This window comes from Mustela erminea, chromosome 4, assembly GCF_009829155.1.
Source record: "Mustela erminea isolate mMusErm1 chromosome 4, mMusErm1.Pri, whole genome shotgun sequence".
Lineage (NCBI taxonomy): Eukaryota > Metazoa > Chordata > Mammalia > Carnivora > Mustelidae > Mustela > Mustela erminea.
The window spans coordinates 130,587,245-130,605,767 of NC_045617.1; positions in this window are offsets into that span (position 1 = coordinate 130,587,245).

Below are 18,523 nucleotides of genomic sequence, written 5' to 3' on the forward strand. Positions count from 1 at the left end.
GATAAAAAGAGTTTCAAAAAGGAAGAAAGAAAAAAAAAAGAAAAAAGAAAAGAAAAAAAAAAGAAAAAAGAAAAGAAAAGAATTAAAAAAAAAAAGGAAAACACCTAAGAAAAATGTAAAAAAGAAAAAATATATATATTAGATAAACTAGTAAAAAATCGTTAAAAAAGAAAAAGGTAACAGTTAAAAAAAAAAAAAATTTTACCCGAAGGCAAGAAAAAAAAAAAAATGAAAAAGAAAAAAATTAAATTAACTGCAAGACTAAAAAAAAATCACAGGGAAAAAGCCATGAGTTCCGTGCTTGGCTTTCTCCTCCTCTGGAATTCTGCTGCTCTCCTTGGTATTGAAACCGCACTCCTTGGTAGGTGAACTTGGTCTCGGCTGGATTTCTTGTTGATCTTCTGGGGGAGGGGCCTGGTGTAGTGATTCTCAAGTGTCTTTGCCCCAGGCGGAATTACACCGCCCTTACCCGGGGCCGGGGTGAGTAATCCGCTCGGGTTTGCTTTCAGGAGCTTTTGTTCCCTGAGCGCTTTCCGTAGAGTTCCAGAGGACGGGAATACAAATGGCGGCCTCCTGGTCTCCGGCCTGGAGGAGCCGAGAGCCCAGGGCCGCACTCCTCAGTGCGCCCTCAGAGAACAGCGCCCAGTTACTCCCATCTGCCTGACCTCCGGCCGCGCTCCGAGCTCTCCGAGCCTGCGACCAGTTCAAGGTAACACCGAGCTGTGAGCTTACTGTCGGCTCTGTCTCTGTAGCCGGCTTTCCCGTTCCAATACCTGCAAGGTCTGCGACACTCAGACACCCCTGATCCTTCTGTGACCCTGCGGGACCTGAGGCCACGCTGAACCCGCGTGGGCTTCGCCCCGGTTTAGCCTCTGGAGCGATGTCCCTCAGTGGAACAGACTTTTAAAAGTCCTGATTTTGTGCGCCGTTGCTCCGCCGCTTGCCGGGAGCCGGCCCCTCCCCCCGGGGTCTATCTTCCCGTCGCTTTGGATTTACTTCTCCGCCGGTCCTACCTTTCAGAAAGTGGTTGTTTTTCTGTTTCCAGAATTGCTGTTCTTCTTCTCTTCAATCTGCCGATGTATTTCAGGTGTTTTCAATCTTTAGATAAGCTATCTAGCTGATCTCCGGCTAGCTGAAGCAGTCTCAGCCTGCTACTTCTCCGCCATCTTGACTCCCAGTTCTATTTTCTCTATTTTTAAAAAATTACTGTGTACAATGTTTATAAGCTAAAAATGTAGGTTTTATATCTTTTTATTTTTATAAGGGATATGATATTTTAAATACAAAATAAAGAAAACACTTCTGGATATGGCTTTGCTTTCTTTAATCACCTGGTTTGATGCACATGCCTGATGCTAATTTCAGAGGCTTTCTTTTGTTTTAACAACTTCTATACCAGTGATGTAAAAGATAATACTCAGGGCAATTGCAAGACAGCATAGCATAGTGGGAAGCACTTGAGTTTTGATAAACAAGACCTAGGATCTAGTTTATTTGATAATGGATAAGCCAAATGGACTTTTTTTTATTTCCCTTTAAGCTGTATGTATGAATGTATGCATTTTTAGTGAAGTAGAATTGACATATAACATATTAGTTTCAGGTATACACAGAAATGATTTGGTATTTGTATACATTGCAAATGATCACCACAATAAGTCTAGTTAACATCTATCACCATACATAGTTACCATTTTCTTATGATAAGGACTTTTAAGATTTACTCTTTTAGCAACTTCTGAATATACAATATAATATTTTCAACTATAGTCATCAGGCTGTACATTATATTACCATGACTTAGATTGTAACTTTTGACTCCTCTTGCCTATTTTACCCTTTGCCCCAGCAACCACAAATTTGTTTTCTGTATCTATGAGCTCAGTTTTTTGTTTTTTTGTTTCTTTTTATTTATTTATTTTTTAGTTTTAACAGATAAATGAGAATATATGGTATTTATCTTCCTCTGACTTATTTCATTTAATATAATACCTTCAAAATCCACTCATGTTTTTACAAAGTTGAAGATTTTTTTTTCTTTTTTATGGCTGACTGGTATTCCATTTTGTGGAATTCCAAATTTCTTATCCATTCATCCATCAATGGACACTTGGGTTACTTTCATATCTTGGTTATTTTAAATAATCCTGCACTGAACATGGACTGCATATAGGTTTTCAAATTACAATGGATCCTTGAAAAAACACCCCTTGAACAGCTGAAAATCCATGTATAACTTTTAACCACCATTGCCTATATTAACTAATAATAGCCTGCTATTGACCAGAAGCTTTACTGATAACACAATTGTTTACCACATATCTTGTATAAGCATTATACACTGTATTCCTTTTATTCTTCAATTTTTTATTTAAATCCTAGTTTGTGCAATGTTGGCTCCAAGAGTAGAATTTTATTATTAAAATAAATTAAACTAAAGAAAAGAAATGTTATTAAGAAAATCAGAAAGAAGAGGAAATACATTTACAATACTATAAAAAAAATAAATAAATCTGTGTAAGGCCCCCACACAGTTCAAACATGTTTGTTCAAGACCAGCTGTAACGTTCTATTTTCTTTGGATGAAAATAGAAATGAAATTGTTGGATCATATCGTAGTTTTATTTTTCATTCTTTTGAGGAACCCCCCATACTGTTTTACATAGTGGCTGCACCAGTTTACATTCCTACCGCAACGTGAGAGGGTTCATTTTTCTTCACATCCTTGTCAACACCTGTTTCTTGTGTTTTTGAAGATAGCCATTCTAACAAGTGGGAGATAATATCTCATTGTGGTTTTGGTTGGCTTTTCCCTGATAATTAGAGATGTTAAGCATTTTTTCATCTTCCTAGTGTTCATCTGTATGTCTTTGGGAAAATATTTAGATCCTCTGACCATTTTTGTTTGTTTACTTGTCTTGTTTTGTTTAGTGTGTGTGTGACTTGAAGGGTTGGGGGGTGGAGGAGAGGGAGAGAGAGAGAGAATCTTTTTTTTTTTTTTTTTTTTGACAGAGAAAGGGATCACAAGTAGGCAGAGAGGCAGGCAGAGAGAGGGGGGAAGCAGGCTCTCCACTGAGCGGGGAGCCTGATGTGGGGCTCAATTTCAGGACCCTGAGATCATGACCTGAGCCGAAGGCAGAGGCTTAACCCACTGAGCCACCCAGGTGCCCCAGAGAGAGAGAGAATCTTAAGCAGGCTCCAACACCTAGCACAGAGCTCGACCTGGGGCTGATCTCACCACCCAGAGATGATGACCCAAGCTGAAACCAAGAACTGGATGCTTAATGGACTGAGCCATCCAGGTGCCTCTGACCATTCTTAATCAGATAATGATGATGATGATGATGATTTTGTTGTTGAGTTTTATGAATTTGTTGTATATTTTGGCTATTTTCCCCTTATGAAATATGTAATTTCCAAACATATTCTCTCAATCTGTAGATTGCCTTTTCATTTTGTTGATGGTTTAATTTCCTGGACAGAGACTTTTAGGTGAATGTAGTCCCATTTGTTTATTTTTACGTTATTACCTTTGTGTTGGGAGTCAGATCCAAAAAGTCATTGCCAAGACTGATGTCAAGATGCCTACCACCTATTTTTTTCCTAGGAGTTTTATGGTTTTAGGTCTTATGTTCAAGTCTTTAATCCATTTTGATTATTTTTTGTGTAAATGCAAATGCTTGTCTAGTTTTATTCTTTTATATGTGGCTGTACTCTCCTTATAGTATATTCTTCTCTACTTTGTCATAAATTAATAGGGCATAATATGCATGGGTTTCTATCTGGGCTTTTTGTTTTGTTCCTTGGATTTATGTGTCTGCTTTTTGTATCAATAGAATATTGCTTTGATTACTATATATTTATAATATTTTTTGAAATAAGGGAGCGCAATACCTCCAACTTAGTTTACTCAAGATTATTTGACTATTCTGGGTCTTTTGTGGTTCCACACACATTTTAGGAGTGTATGTGTCTTATTTCTCTGAAAAATGTCATTGAAATTTTGATAGGGATTGCATCCAATCTGCAGATTGGATACTTTGATTATAATTCTTCCAATCTATGAACATGAAATAGCTTTCCATTTATTCATGCTTTCTTCAATTTCTTTCACTAGTCTCTCATAGTTTTCAATGTACAGATCTTTTACTTCTTTAAATGTATTCTCAAATATTTTTGATGTAACTGTGAATACATTGTTTTCTTAATTTCTCTTTCTGATAATTATTAGTATATAAAAATGCAACAGATTTTTGTGTATTAATTTTATATCCTGATACTTTACTTAATATATTTATTAGTTTTAACATTTTTTGGGGGGGTTGTCTTTAGGGTTCTTCTATACATATCATGTCATCTGCAAAAAGTGATAGTTTTACTTCTTCCTTTCCAATTTGGATGTCTTTCATTTCTTTTTCTTGCCTAATTGTTCTGACTGACACTTCCAATATTATATTCAATAGTAGTAGTGAAAGTGGTCATCTTTATCTTGTTCCTGACTTTAGAGGAAAATCCCTCAGCTTTAGCTGAGGACTTGTTATACATGGTCATTGTTATGCTGACATATGGTTCCCTCTATACCCATGTTATTAAAAGTTTCCTTTTTACCATAAATGAATGTTGAATTTTGTCAAGTGCTTTTTATGTATCTATTGGGATGACTATATAATTGTTATCCCTCATTTTGTTAATGTGGTATATCACATTGGTTGGTTTGCAGATATTGAACTATCCTTACACCCTTGGAGTAAATCTTACTTGATCATGGTATATGATGCTTTTATGTATTATTGAATTCAGTTTGCTAATTTTTTATGGAAAATTTTTGCATTTCTCTTAAGGAATACTATAGTTATCTTTCCTTGCAGTGCTCTTATCTGGTTTTCATTTCAGGGTAATTCTGGTCTCCTAAAACAAGTTTAAAAGCTATCTCTTCTCTTCTATTTTTTTTTGAAAAATCTTTTCCTAGGTTTTTCAACAATGCATTTTTTTTTATCTGAAATACAGTTGACACACCATATTACATTACATTAGTTTCAGGTGTACAACAGTGATTCAACAAGTCTACAGATAATGCTATGCTCACCACAGGTAGAGCTACCATCTGTCACCGTACAGCACTATTACAACACCATTGACTAGATTCTCTATGCTGTACATTTTATTCTCATGACTTATTCATTACATAACTGGAAGTCTGTATCTCCCACTTCCCTTCATCCATTTAGTCCATCTCCTCACTCTTGTCCCTTCTGGCAAACATCAGTTTGTTCTCTGTATTTTGGGGTTCCTCTCTGCTTTTTGTTTGTTTATTCAATTGTTTGTTTTTAAAGTTCCACATATAAATTAAATTATATGGTATTTGTCTTTCTCTCTGGCTTATTTCACTTAGCTTCATACTTTCTAGATCCATCCATGGTATCACAAATGGCAAGATCTCACCCTATGTATATATGTATTTATTCATTCATTCATTCATCATTATTTTTAAAATTCCATTTTAATTAACATACAATATTATATTAGTTTCAGGTGGAAAATATAGTGATTCATCAATTCTATACATTACTCAGGGCTCATCATGATAAGTGTGTTCTTAATCACTTTCACCTATTTCACCCAACCCCCACCCACCTCCCCCCTGCTAACCATCAGTTTGTTCTCTATAGTTAAGAGTCTATTTCTTGTCTGTACTGTTATTTGCAAATATCTTTTCCCATTCCGTGGGTTGCCTCTTTGTTTTCTTGACTGTTTCCTTTGCTGTGCAGAAGCCTTTGATTTTGATGAAGTCCCAAAAGTTCATCTTCGCTCTTGTTTCCTTTGCCTTTGGAGACATATCTTGAAAGAACTTGCTGTGGCTGATATCGAAGAGATTACTGCCTAAGTTCTCCTCTAGGATTCTGATGGATTCCTGTCTCACATTGAGGTCTTTTATCCATTTTGAGTTTATCTTTGTGTACGGTGTAAGAGAATGGTCGAGTTTTATTCTTCTACATATAGCTGCCCAGTTTTCCCAGCACCATTTATTGAAGAGATTGTCCTTTTTCCACTGTATATTTTTTCCTGTTTTGTCGAAGATTATTTGACCATAGAGTTGAGGGTCCATATCTGGGCTCTCTACTCTGTTCCACTGGTCTATGTGTCTGTTTTTGTGCCAGTACCATGCTGTCTTGGTGATCACAGTTTTGTAGTAAAGCTTGAAATCAGGTAACGTGATGCCCCCAGGTTTATTTTTGTTTTTCAAAATTTCCTTAGCGATTCGGGGTCTCTTCTGATTCCATACAAATTTTTGGATTATTTGCTCCAGCTCTTTGAAGAATACCGGTGGAATTTTGTTAGGAAGAGCAATAAAAGTATAGATTGCTCTAGGCAGTATAGACATTTTAACAATGTTTATTCTTCTGATCCAAGAGCATGGAATGGTTTTCCATCTTTTTGTGACTTCTTCAATTTCTTTCATGAGGGTTCTGTAGTTCCTTGAGTACAGATCCTTTACCTCTTTGGTTAGGTTTATTCCCAGGTATCTTATGGTTCTTGTTGCTATAGTAAATGGAATCGATTCTCTAATTTCCCTTTCTGTATTTTCATTGTTAGTGTATAAGAAAGCCACTGATTTCTGTACACTGACTTTGTATCCTGTCACGTTGCTGAATTGTATGAGTTTTAGTAGTTTGGGGTGGAGTCTTTTGGGTTTTCCATATAAAGAATCATGTCATCTGCAAAGAGAGAGAGTTTGACTTCTTCATTACCGATTTGGATACCTTTTATTTCTCTTTGTTGTCTGATTGCTGTTGCTAGGACTTCTAATACTATGTTGAACAAGAGTGGTGAGAGTGGGCATCCTTGTCGTGTTCCTGATCTCAATGGGAAGGCTGCAAGCTTTTTCCCATTGAGGATGGTATTTGATGTGGGTCTTTCATAGATAGATTTGATGAAGTTCAGGAATGTTCCCTCTATCCCTATACTTTGAAGCGTTTTAATCAGGAACGGATGCTGGATTTTGTCAAATGCTTTTTCTGCATCAATTGAGAGGACCATGTGGTTCTTCTCTCTTCTCTTATTAATTTGTTCTATCACATTGATTGATAGATGGATTGATTGCTGTTGGATCCTGTTTGCTAGGATCTTGTTGAGAATCTTAGCATCCATATTCATCAGTGATATTGGTCTGAAATTCTCCTTTTTGGTAGGGTCTTTGTCTGGTTTGGGGATCAGGGTAATGCTGGCTTCATAGAAAGAGTCAGGAAGTTTTCCTTCTGCTTCAATTTTTTGAAACAGCTTCCGGAGAATAGCTGTTATTTCTTCTTTGAAAGTTTGGTAGAATTCTCCGGGGAATCCATCAGGCCCTGGGCTCTTGTTTTTTGGGAGGTTTTTGACCACTGCTTCAATCTCGTTACTAGATATTGGTCTATTCAGGTTGTCAATTTCTTCCTGATTCAATTTTTGGAGACTATAATTTTCCAGGAATGCATCCATTTCATCTAGGTTGCTTAGCTTATTGGCATATAACTGTTGATAATAACTTCTGATGATTGTTTCTACTTCCTTGGTTCATTGTGATCTCTCCCTTTTCATTCATAATTTTACGTATTTGAGCTTTCTCTCTTTTCTTTTGGATTAGTGTCGCCAATGGTTTATCGATGTAAAAGGTTGATATCCAGCATCTATAATGAACTCCTCAAACTCAACACACCCAAAACAGACAATCATATCAAAAAATGGGCAGAAGATATGGACAGACACTTCTCCAATAAAGACATACAAATGGCTATCAGACACATGAAAAAATATTCATCATCACTAGCCATCAGGGATATTTAAATTAAAACTACATTGAGATATCACCTTACACCAGTTAGAATGGCCAAAATTAGCAAGACAGGAAACAACATGTGTTGGAGAGGATGTGGAGAAAGGGGAACACTCTTCCACTGTTGGTGGGAATGCAAGTTGGTGCAGCCTCTTTGGAGAACAGTGTGGAGATTCCTCAAGAAATTAAAAATAGAGCTTCCCTATGACCCTGCCATTGCACTACTGGGTATTTACCCCAAAGATACAGATGTAGTGAAAAGAAGGGCCATCTGTATTCCAATGTTTATAGCAGCAATGGCCACGGTCACCAAACTGTGGAAAGAACCAAGATGCCCTTCAACGAATGAGTGGATAAGGAAGATGTGGTCCATATACACTATGGAGTATTATGCCTCCATCAGAAAGTCTGGGTATTTACCCCAAGGATACAGATGTTGTGAAAAGAAGGGCCATCTGTACCCCAATGTTTATAGGAGCAATGGCCACAGTCGCCAAACTATGGAAAGAACCAAGATGCCCTTCAACGGACGAATGGATAAGGAAGGTGTGGTCCATATACACTATGGAGTATTATGCCTCCATCAGAAAGGATGAATACCCAACTTTTGTAGCAACATGGAGGGGACTGGAAGAGATTATGCTGAGTGAAATAAGTCAAGCAGAGAGAGTTAATTATCATATGGTTTCACTTATTTGTGGAGCATAACAAATAGCATGGAGGACATGGGGAGTTAGAGAGGAGAAGGGAGTTGGGAGAAATTGGAAAGGGATATGAACCATGAGAGACTATGGACTCTGAAAACAATCTGAGGGTTTTGAAGGGGCAGGGGTGGGAGGTCAGGGTACCAGGTGGTGGGGTTTCTAGAGGGCATGGATTGCATGGAGCACTGGGTGTGGTGCAAAAATAATGAATACTGTTATACTGAAACTAAAAAATAAATTAAAAAAATAAATTTAAAAAAGAGTCTATTTCTTGGTTTCTCTCTCTCTCTTCCTTTGCTTGTTTATTTTTTTTTCTTAAATTCCACACATGATTGAAATCACATGGTATTTGTCTTTCTCTGACTTATTTCATTTAGCATTTTGTCCTCTAGCTCCATCCATATTGTTGCAAATGGGAAGATTTCATTCTTTTTATTGCTGAATAATATTCCCTTGGATATGTATACCATACCTTCTTTTTCCATTCATCTCTCAATGGACACTTGGGCTGCTTTCATATCTTGGTTATTATAAATAATGCCACAATACACAAGGTAAAAAAGTTTGGGAGAGATTGCTATTAATTCTTTGAATGTTTGGTAGAATTCACAAGAGAAGCTGTTTAGTCATGGACTTTTGTTTTTTGGGAGGTTTTTGATTAATGATTCAATCTCCTTGGAAGTAATCAATCTATTCAGGGTTTTTTTTGTTTGTTTGTTTTCATGACTCAATATTAGAAGGTTGTATGTTTCTAGGAATTTATGCATTTCTTTTAGGTTGTCAAATGTGTCAACGTATAACTATTTATAGTAGTCTCTTATGATCCTTTGCATTTCTGTGCTATTCATTGTAACATCTCTTTTTTTTCCTTTGGCCTTATGTGAACCTTCTCTTTTTTCTTGGTTTGTCAATTTTATTTGTCTTTACAAAGGACCATCTTAGTTTCATTGGAATTTTCTATTGTCTTTTTAGTCTCTATTTCATTTATTTCTAGTCTGATCAATGTTTTTTTCTTTCTTCTACAAACTTTGGGGGTTTGCTCTTCTTTGGTTAGGAAGCTGTTTTTCTCTCCCTCAATTCTGAATGTTAACTTTGCTTGGTAGAGTATTCTTAGTTGGACTTTTTAAATTTTCTTTCAGCACTCTGAATATATTGTGCCTTTTTTTCTTCTGGCCTATAAAATTTCTGCTGAAAAATATGCTGATATTCCCTTGTACACAACAAGTTGTTTTTCTCTTGCTCCTTTTAAGAACCTCTCTTTGTCTTCAACTTTTGACCACTCAATTATAACGTGTCTTGGTGTGGATCTGTTTAAGTTCATCTTCACTGGAACTGGGAGACCAAGGTGTGTCCCCTGAGTGACTGCTACAAAAACTGTGGCATGAGATGTGCATGAAAGTGCTTCTCTGAGAGGTTACTGGCACTGTGGAGCATGGTAAAGAGAGAATGTGAAGATGATACACCTCACTGACACTAAGGGAAAGAAAAGATGGTGGCTGCCAGATTAAACAAGGCTGCACCAAGGAAAGCATCAAGATGGTGCCTATATGTTGGCAGGTAAAGATGGTATTCATCAGAAAAAAAAATGGTGCCTACCTGATTTAGCAAGGTAGAGGGAGAGCATAAAAATGCTGTCCATAAGTGCCTCCATTTCCAGAGAGTATCCCAATAGGCCCCTTCCCCTCTGGTGAATGCTTTTAGATGAACAAATACATATATTTCACATAGAATCTGGAAACTTTTCAAACTGCTGCTTTTGCACTCGGCTGTAGGATGAATAAGTGCACATGAGTCCTTTAAGAGTCCTTCTCTGTTCACTAAAGCCCTTTGTATCTTATAGATGGAACCCTGTGGATTTCAAAGCCAGATGCTATGGGGGCTCATCTTTCAGGTGCAGGCTGAGATGCCTGATGTGGGGTATGAACATTTTGCTTCTCAGAGAGAAGCTCCAAATGGTGAGTTCCCTCCCATTGTGAATTGCCATGCAGAGGGAAGGGTTTATGACAAAACCACATGTCAGCCTCTCCTACCCACACTGATGTCACCCTTTTCTTCTTTGTGATGTGAAGGAGTTGTTCAGCTACTTTTCAGATCTTTTTCATTTTTTTTTTTTAATTAATTTTTTATTTTTTATAAACATATATTTTTATCCCCAGGGGTACAGGTCTGTGAATCACCAGGTTTACACACTTCACAGCACTCACCAAAGCACATACCCTCCCCAATGTCCATAATCCCACCCCCTTCTCCCAAACCCCCTCCCCCCAGCAACCCTCAGTTTGTTTTGTGAGATTGAGTCACTTATGGTTTGTCTCCCTCCCAATCCCATCTTGTTTCATTTATTCTTCTCCTACCCACTTAAGCCCCCATGTTGCATCACCACTTCCTCATATCAGGGACATCATATGATAGTTGTCTTTCTCTGCTTGACTTATTTCGCTAAGCATGATCTTTTTCAGAGGAAATTTTTCCATATGTCCTTATAGATTCATTGAGTCACTAGGAAGAGGAGAGTTCCGATTATTACTACATTGCTACCTTGAAACAACTCCCCAGATGATTTTTCTAAAACAACTAACAACTTTCCATGAAATATCCTGCTTTTATGTTAACTAATGTTACATTGATTATATATTGATTTTGGAAAAATAGCTGTCTTTAAAATATTGAGTAGTCCCTTAAACAAATATAAAATAAACAAATATAAAATAAACAAAATGCAAATCCTTGCATTTGTTCAGATTTTTTTCTATATTTCATTAAACTTTATACTTTTTTGATAAAAATTTCTTATTAGGTTCTGGACACTAGTCCTTTATCTGATATGTCGTTTGCAAATATCTTCTCCCATTCTGTCAGTTGTCTTTTGGTTTTGTTAACTGTTTCCTTTGCTGTGCAAAAGCTTTTGATCTTGATGAAATCCCAATAGTTCATTTTTGCCCTTGCTTCCCTTGCCTTTGGCGTTGTTCCTAGGAAGATGTTGCTGCGGCTATGATCTCCCTGATATGAGGAAGTGGTGATGCAACATGGGGGCTTAAGTGGGTAGGAGAAGAATAAATGAAACAAGATGGGATTGGGAGGGAGACAAACCATAAGTGACTCTTAATCTCACAAAACAAACTGAGGGTTGCTGGGGGGAGGGGGTTTGGGAGAAGGGGGTGGGATTATGGACATTGGGGAGGGTATGTGCTTTGGTGAGTGCTGTGAAGTGTGTAAACCTGGTGATTCACAGACCTGTACTCCTGGGGATAAAAATATATGTTTATAAAAAATAAAAAATTAATTTAAATTTTTAAAAAAAATTTCTTATTAGGTTTATTTCTCAGGATTTTTTTGCTTCCTCATTTTTATTATTTTTATTATCAGTGATTAATTTATTTTTATTTTATTTAATTTAAATTCAATGAATTAACATATAGTGTATTATGTGTTTCAGGGGTACAAGTCTGTGCTTCATCAGTATTATATAATATCCGATGCCCATTACAACATATACCCTCCCAATGTCCATGACCCAGTTGCCCCATCCCTCCACCCATCTCCCCTCCAGCAATCCTCAGTTTGTTTCCTACGATCAAGAGTGTCTTATGGTTTATCTCCCTTTCTGGTTTTGTGTTGTCAACAAAACCAAAAGACAACCAAAAGAATGGGAGAAAATATTTATAAATGACATATCAAATAAAGGGCTAGTATCCAAAATCTATAAAGAATTTATCAAACTGAACACCAAAAGAAAAAATAATCCAATCAAGAAATGGGCAGAAGACAAGAACAGATATTTCTCAGGATTTCATTGTTTTTTTTTTAATTTCTATAATAAATTACTCTTTCTCTTTACATGGTCAGTTGATTGTTGGTTATAGCAAACATACTTATTTTTTAATACTGTTCTTATAAGTGATTGATTACTTTGCTAATTCTTTCATTAGGTCAGATCATTTATCAGTTGGCTTTCATACCTTTTATATTTTCAAATATGCTGGCTTACTGTCTGGGGAAAAAAAAACAGCTAAATGTCTTTATCTTTCTTCCAATATTTAAAATTTATATTTTTTCTTGTTTTATTGCATTGTCCAGAATCTCCAGAACAATGCTGAATAATAGCAATAGTAATGGGAATCCTTTTCTTATTAGAATAAAGTTCAAGAAGCAGAAATTTAGCATCAGAAGGTATGAAAATCTTATACTGTTGTTTCATATTATTAACTTCTCATCTGAAAATATTTGTAGCAAACCTCACTTCAACCAGTAGTATATGAACGTACCTGTCTAATTTATCCTTAGGCCACATTTTGCATCTGGTAATTGTTAGAATTGAGTCCAATCATCTAAACAATGATCTGATGTTGAAAAGACTATAAAGACATAAAGCACACCTAGCAGCTAGCACATCTTTTTAAATATATTGATCCAAAGTCTATCTTAATTTTGGAATACCCTACTAGCAAAATATATCTTTCACTGTGGTAGATAAATACACTCACTCTCAAAATGGCCTAAAATGCATCTCTTTCTAACATAAAATGTACTTTGACAATTACTACTCTTGACCAGTAGTTGCTATACTTGCTATCATTTTTGACAGTGCATTTTTTTGCATTTGCATCAGCTCAGTTTATGAAATTTGTGAATTTCATATTTACTGAACTTTTTAAAATATTTTTAATTTATTTTATTTATTTTCTATTTTTTATTATGTTAGTCATCATACTGAACACTTTAAACTTTTCATCAAGTTTGAAATAACTGATAATAGTAACTGGCTTTGAATAACTTTGAATGACTGGCATGGCTAAACATTGCTGCAGACTACAAAAGGACCTGTTCTGTACAATGCTGGCAGATGTCTACTAAATGGACATGCCTGAATATTTCATCATTGTAGCGCCTGCTCTACCACAGGAGTCAGATTTGCTGGATTATAAATGGAATAATATTTCTCATTTGCTTCTGTCTCTGCCCTAACTTAGGTGAAAGATTTAAAAACAAAAATATACCTTCTGGACACTGCTTTTTCCATGATCTCTGCCCATTTTAATCCCAAGGGTCACCCATTTTTTTAAAGTTTATTTATTTTTTATTTATTTTCAGCATAACAGTATTCATTATTTTTGCACCACACCCAGTGCTCCATGCAATCCATGCCCTCTCTAATACCCATCACCTGGTTCCCCCAACCTCCCACCCACCCTGCCACTTCAAACCCCTCAGATTGTTTTTCAGAGTCCATAGTCTCTCATGGTTCACCTCCCCTTCCAATTTCCCCCAACTCCCTTCTCCTCTCTTAACTCCCCTAGTCCTCCATGCTATTTGTTATGCTCCACAAATAAGTGAAACCATATGATAATTGACTCTCTCTGCTTGACTAATTTCACTCAGCATAATCTCTTCCAGTCCCATCCATGTTGCTACAAAAGTTGGGTATTCATCCTTTCTGATGGAGGCATAATACTCCATAGTGTATATGAACCACATCTTCTTTATCCATTCGTCCATTGAAGGGCTTCTTGGTTCTTTCCACAGTTTGGCGACCATGGCCGTTGCTGCTATAAACATTGGGGTACAGATGGCTTACACCAGTTAGAATGGCCAAAATTAGCAAGACAGGAAACAACATGTGTTGGAGGGGATGTGGAGAAAGGGGAACCCTCTTCCACTGTTGGTGGGAATGCAAATTGGTGCAGCCTCTTTGGAGAACAGTGTGGAGATTCCTCAAGAAATTAAAAATAGAACTTCCCTATGACCCTGCAATTGCACTACTGGGTATTTACCCCAAAGATACAGATGTAGTGAAAAGGGTTACCCATTTTTAAGAATCAAGAGCTGGATTCGTATGGGTTCTTTTCACTCTAATGGGGGTTGGGTCTTAAAAAGTTCGGAGCTGACAGACTCAGAATTTAAAAAGCAATGAGTCATTACTGGACATAGTGTTAATCCTCAAGTATCTTTACACCTACTTGTACTCCAGGCAAGCTCCCATCAAGTGCCTTTTGGACCCAGTAAGATAAAGAAGTGTACAGTGCATATTACTAATTTTGATCTTTTGGGTTATTGAATCATCTTCTTATAATTGCTTCTCTTCTATTTCCACACATCTATGTTGCATTCACCTAGGACACAGTTAGCTCAGAGTAGTTCTTGTAAAAATAAAGAGCTGTTCAGTGAGGCCCTGTTGGCTCTTGCTTGTTTTATTACTGTCAGCAGCACAGCATTAAAAAAGACTATTTAGCAAAGTACCCAAGATCTTTAAATGATTGCTCAACTAGCTCATCAAGATGATCCAACAGAGTCTCATGGAGTCAACTAACTATCTTTGCATGTTCCTTTCTTTATTATTTGTTAGGTCATTTAAAAAGGAACAGCTGCACAGACAAGCCCCCAATAGCAGCAGCTATGAAATGATAAAAGTGAAAAAATAGTAACTGTATAGGGGAGAAATCTGGCAGACACCTCTTTAATCAAAAGATCAAAGTAAATACAATAATGGAACAAATCAACATCCTGTGCCTCTTGACATGATACACTGAGAACCCAACATCATTTTTGAAGTATTGCTGCCCCAAATGCACAACCTGAATTTCCTTGTGAGGAAACACCAAACAAACCCAAATTGAAGGACATTCTACAAATACACCTGGTCCATTCTTCAAAAATGTCAAGGTCATAAAAATCAAGCAAAGACTGAGGAAACAACTATTCCAGATTTAAAAAAGACTAAAAAGACAGCTGAATATATAATACATGACTTGAAATTTTCTTTCATTATAAAGCAAAACATTAGGATAGTTTGCAAAACAGGAAAGTCTATAGATTAGAGTGGATGATGAAATTGCATCAGTGTTACCTTGTTAATTGTAATATTTGTCCTGAAGTTATATAAAAGAATGTCTTTGTTTTACAAGCACAGAATCACCTGACCACTTATAGCTATAAGGAAAAATGGAAAATTCAGCATATATGCAAGGATGAATGGGCTGGTTACAAATCAGGGTTCCACTACCCAAGAAGTGGAAGAGAATAGAATCAAATTAGTGGTCTTAGTCAGGAAGAACAAGTTTTTAGGAAACTTGACTGAAAGAAAGACAAGGTCACAGAAAAGGAATACTTATTTTAAGACTATTACAGGTGATCTCATGAATGAAAATGAAACTACACCCTGGAGTGGCCTCACATGGTATGTAATGGAAAGGTCAGGGGTTGAGCTTCCTCTCTATCCTGCTCTCTCATAGGTCGCACAATCTCCTACACCTCCACTTTCACTTTCCTTTTCTTCTACCTACCTGCCTCACCTATGATTCCAAATGACATTCCCAGTCCCCAAGTCTATATTACATGGCAAGTCCAGCTTTTACTATCAACTCTCCATGCCTATTAAATCCTCATTTACATCTGATTACTCCCACTCATACTTTTGTGAAAGGACAGAAGTTGACTGGAACCTGCATGAAGTGCTCTAGGACAGGTGTTCATCCCATTCTAACCATAGGTGGCTTAACAGAGAAGAGACAATGTCACATGGTCTCCTGGATTCTCAAATAGGGTTACAGTCAGAGATTCCCCCAGAAGAATAAATAGTCTGGGGGAGAAATGATTGTGACCTCTAATACAGTACGTCAGATAGACAGCAAATGGGAATATACTTCAGAATATTTCCCACCTGGAAAAAAAAAAAACAAAAAACAAAATGGAGATGAAGTGGCCCATTTATTTCCAGAAGTAAACAAACAAACAAAAAACAAAACAAAACAAAACAACCCAAAGATCTGCTAAGATTCATCTTGAGAATAGCAAATCAAGTAGCCAAAGTGGAAATGTACAGTAAACATGACAAGAGAAAGTTACTTTCAATAAAAACCATTATTGGCCTTTTTCAAAGACTTTTCCCCAAGAGCATATATATAGATTGGACTGGGCACAGGAGGGTCAACAGGCAGTAAATGCAGGCAATCTGCAGTCAGATGAAAAGAGAACTGAAACCTGAAAGCGGCCCCCCAACGCCCAATAAGCTCCCTGCCTTTACTTGAATCTTTTTCCTAGACTCAGAAGGTCTTGGCAAATCTGGCAGCTGTCACAAAATACCATCTGTCCTAAGAAAACGGGTGCAGAGGTGGCTGTAACCCAGGGGATTTTCCAAACGCTGTCAGCATGCATTTTTTGCTGGTAGAGGAGCACAGTCAACTCCCTGACAAGACAGTAAAAACCCTACAGAGCAAATCCCGGAAGCTGTGTTCACATGGGACCGGATGCAGGTTCGGATGTATGGGGTGGTGGCCACTCACTCATGGAAGAAGGGGAAAGTGAGGAGGAGGTCCCTGAAGGCTGCACACATTCAAGAGAGGCTGAGAGAGAAAGTGGGAGTGGCACTGGGGACCATATAAAGTAGGTAAAGTGCTGGTCCTCTGAGAATCTGTCAGTATCTGAGCAAGTGTGTGTGTTCATCAGTATCAACTGTAACTGTAGCCTGCAGTCTAGACCTGGTTCCTAACTTGACGCCATGTTAACATTTCAACGCTGTAAGCACATCAGCTGACGGATTCGAAACTGTCCTCATAAGTTCTCTTTAGGAAAGTTAGCCAAACGGGGCACGTGGGTGGCTCAGTGGGCTAAGCCTCTGCCTTCAGCTCAGGTCATGATCTCAGGGTCCTGGGCTCGAGCCCTCCATCGGGCTCTCTGCTTAAGGAGCCTGCTTTCCCCTCTCTCTCTGCCTGCCTCTCTGCCTACTTGTGATCTCTTTCTCTGTCAAATAAATAAATAAAATCTTAAAAAAAAGAAAGAAAGAAAGAAAGAAAGAAAGAAAGAAAGAAAGAAAGAAAGAAAGAAAGAAAGTAAGTTAGCCAATCATGTGAAAGGAACTCTTTGGGTCCTGTTCTGCCATCATTGGTAAGAGGAGGTTTTCTCCGAGTTGCTGGGGGAAGCCAGCTCCCTGCATTTAGGACAACCCCCAGGTGCTGGTTCTTTTAGGTGCCCAGGCAGGTATTTGGTTCTGGCATCTAGACTTCTCAGAAGACTCAGAGCACGGCAATTGCTATATATCGCCCAACAAAACTGTGGCTATGGGTCCTGTTTGCTTTGTGACCACCCCCTAATGTTTTGTTTTGTTTTGTTTTGTTTTGTTTCTTTTAACAAAGCCCCTGGTCATTGTTCTGAGCCAGTGCTAAGATGAGAGCAAACTCTCCGGGGAATACTTCAAGGCCTGCTGTCCATGCAGGAGAGTGTCCCCAAACACGCAGCAATAGTCCGACTTAACCAGGTGTTTAGGAGGAACCTGGGAGAGGCCTCTGAAAACTAGAACCTCAGCAAGGCAAGAGCCAAATGCAGGCAGATGAGAAAAGCACAGAAATAGTTGCAAAGGAAACACACACACACACACACACTTTTCGATTCCACAGTTAACCCCACACAGAAGCAGCTGTTTGTCAGTACTTGAGCCTCACTCATACCAGACAGCATGAAATATATTTCTGGAAAGGTGTCTGAGCCACAGGTGGAATATCGATCCCCCCTTAATGATGAAGGATTTGCAGATTCCTTAAGTGTCAGAGTCACAGGGCTTTCCTGCATGGAAGGGGCTGCTTTGACCTCTGGGGTTGGGAGCACGGCCCTTGGCAGAAGCCACAGAAGTTGTTCATTTGCTGGAAAGGAAGACAAAGGCTAAGCCACAGCCTGGTTTCACTTTGCGTGGTACATCCTGAAACCTAGCAGGTATGTGCCAGGCTGGGAAGGAGGTTGGCTGTGCCCTGCCTGTGGCATATGCTTACGTTCTACCAGAGTTTGAGGCATTTGGTCTTCATGTCTAGGTATGTGTTTTGCCCTTTCTTATCTTTGGCTGTGTCTACCATGTGGTTCTTGGGGCTTTTATATAGACAGTCAAGAAACCAAAATGCATAAGAATGTAGGAATCTCCCTAGTGACACTTGGTTATGAGTCTCATTAAAATAATTTATACATACATGTTTATATCTTTTATTTAATTAACAAACACTTATATACCAATTCCTATGTACACTTA